Genomic DNA, 2,620 nt, shown 5'->3' with positions numbered 1-2,620 from the left:
GAGCTTGAAGAAGAAAGAACTTGGAATGGAAGAGATAATAAAGGCAAACCTAGGAGCAATGGGGGAAGGTGCTGCGAGGCAGATGGGGAGCTTCAAGGGAGGGGGTTCCCCTTAACTGAAGTCTTCAGCAAGAAGCTGCATGAGCATTGTTGCTTATGTTATAGTGGGGAATTCTTGCTCCAGGATAGGTTAGACCAGCTGGACCCAGGTCTCCCTCATAAGAGGTCCCTCTACATAAAAAGCACTCTAGATTCTAAACCTTTACTATATATAAAAGTCAGGGGCCAATTCTTGTCTCTTCCTACTTCCCCAAATCCCACAGCACCACCACCAACCTCCTCTCTTTCTTGGTTACCAAGCCCTAACCAGCCTTTACAACACCCTCCCAACCCACCCAGCTCCCATTTTCTTGCTTTTTCTTTCTTGTCTAATCTTATTTTTATTGCTCTTTTTTCTACATCACCTGCATTTCAAAATAAATCCTTACCCAGGCGCCACTCCTGGTTACTAAGATTTTAAAAGAAACAGGAAAAGAAATAGTTAGCAAAATTTCCAACGTGGCAGTTCTCAATATTCCATACCCAAAGTCCCCACCTCTGCAAAGAAGGAAGAGAGGTGTATTGGCTCACCTCTTCTTCCTGGCCAACATGTTCCTCTAGAACCAAGGAAAAACAAGAAGTCAATAAATATTCCATTTACCACTTTCACTCTGCCTCTGTCTTCCCCTCCACCACACACACACACACACACACACACACACACACTTCTCCCTCTCCCACCTATGACCTTTGTTAGAGTTGGAAAGTCGCTCAGAGGCCATCTTGTCCAACTCAACAAGAATCCCTTATTTTTCATCTTCCCCTCCCCCAAGAAAATACAGCTTTTTGACGAGCTCCAGTGACAGTGAGCTCACTACTTCCTAAGTTGCACTTTGGGACAGCTCTAATTAATAAGAAATTTTTCTTTACAGTGAACAGGAATCAGCCTTTCTGTAATTACCATTCCTGGCTCCTAGCTCTTCCCTCAGAGGCCAAGCAATACTCCTTCCAAATGAAGCAAATACCTTCAAACACTCCATGGTTACAACCATCATATCCACCATCTTCAGTCCTCCCAGTTACTTTCTTTGTCTTCCTGTCCTTTCTCTATCTTGGTTGCCCTCCTTTGAGAACATGATCCAACTTACAATGTTCTTCCTAAAACTAGAACTGAATTAAACTCTCCAAGTATGGACTGACGAGGGGAAGGACTATGATCTTCCTTGTTGCAGACACTATGGACTTATTTTTTTATTTTTATTTTTATTTTCAGGCAATTGGGGCTAAGTGACTTGCCCAGGGTCACACAGCTAGTAAGTGTCAAGTATTTGGTCTGAGGCTGGCTTTGAACTCAGGTCCTCCTGATTTCTTTTTTTTTTTTAATACAGCAAAATTCTTTAATTACTAGCCAAAACAATTCTAATTACATCAAAGCTTGGAAACAAAACTGTTTGCAAGTAGTCAGTCACTGATAACAGACCACAGTACAGAAGAGAAGAAGAAAAAAGCAAGAAAGTTTGGTTGGAGAGTTTGCTCATTGAACAGAGCTGGTTCATTCATAGCAGCTAATTCCTGTCCCATATGAAGTTGGAATTTCTTTACTTGGCCTTCTCATAGACCCTGTGGCAAGTCAAATTGTTCATAATACAGTCCACCAATAGCTTTCCATCTTCTACTTTTCTTGTTATTGTGCTTTCCTTCCCATCCCATGCCTGTAGCTGGATCAAGGTATCGTTGTCAAGGGTACAAAGAGTCTGAGTTTTCCTGCCATCGGGTGTGGTTTCATCAAATTCCTCATCAAGTTTAAAAGAGAATTGTGTAGTTTTTATGGTACTCTCAGTCTTAATGGTAACTACACCACCATTTTCAGAGATACAAACATCTGGTTTGGCCATTCCGGCCGTTTTCCTCAGGGCCATCCCCACTCCCAATTCCTTCATGTACTCGTCAAATCCTTTACTTTACACGAGGCGCCACCTGCCCAGCAGCTGCTTGGGAAAGGTCATGGTGAATTCAGACGAGAAGAGGAGGTAAGAAACCCTGAGAAGAGCAAAGCGTTCCGCTGAAAGGTAGAGGACCAGCGTGTAGGGTCCTCCTGATTTCAAGGCCAGTGTTCTATCACTATGCACTTCTTAGCAAAGCCTAAGATAGTGTTAGATCTTTTCGGCTGTCCCGTCACATTATTGGCTAATATTGAGCTTGTGGTCCATTAAACTTACCAGATCCTTTTTACATAAACTGCTGCTTGGCCACAATTCTGCCATCGCATACTTTTAAAGTTGAATTTTTTAAAAATATAATTCTAAGAATTTATATGTTCCCTTTAATAAATTTTGCCCAGCCTGCTAGGTTGTTTATATCCTTTTCTATCATTGTCTCCATTCAGATGATTCCAGCTTCATCATCTCTTCTGACCTCTAGTCTCACATCCCCAACTACCTGTTGGACATTTTGAGCTGGATGTCCAGTAGTTGTCTTAACTCAACATGTCCTAAAAGAACTCATTATCTTTCCCACAAACCCTCCCCTTTTCCTAACATATCCCTTTATCTTACTTCTCCTATCCAATCTATTGCCAAATC

The 2,620-nt window shown here is 41.9% G+C and overlaps 1 pseudogene; it reads right to left on the bottom strand.

Annotated features, from left to right (window-relative positions):
- Positions 1–1,463: 1,463 nt before the first annotated feature.
- LOC110218454 (fatty acid-binding protein 5 pseudogene) lies at positions 1,464–2,113 on the bottom strand (annotated as a pseudogene).
- Positions 2,114–2,620: the final 507 nt, after the last annotated feature.

The sequence above is a fragment of the Phascolarctos cinereus genome, unplaced genomic scaffold (assembly GCF_003287225.1).
Source record: "Phascolarctos cinereus isolate Bilbo 61053 unplaced genomic scaffold, phaCin_HiC Scaffold_2;HRSCAF=192, whole genome shotgun sequence".
NCBI classification, from domain to species: Eukaryota; Metazoa; Chordata; class Mammalia; order Diprotodontia; family Phascolarctidae; genus Phascolarctos; species Phascolarctos cinereus.
Note: the sequence above shows the minus strand (reverse complement) of the source record. Positions and strands in the feature narration are given on the sequence as shown.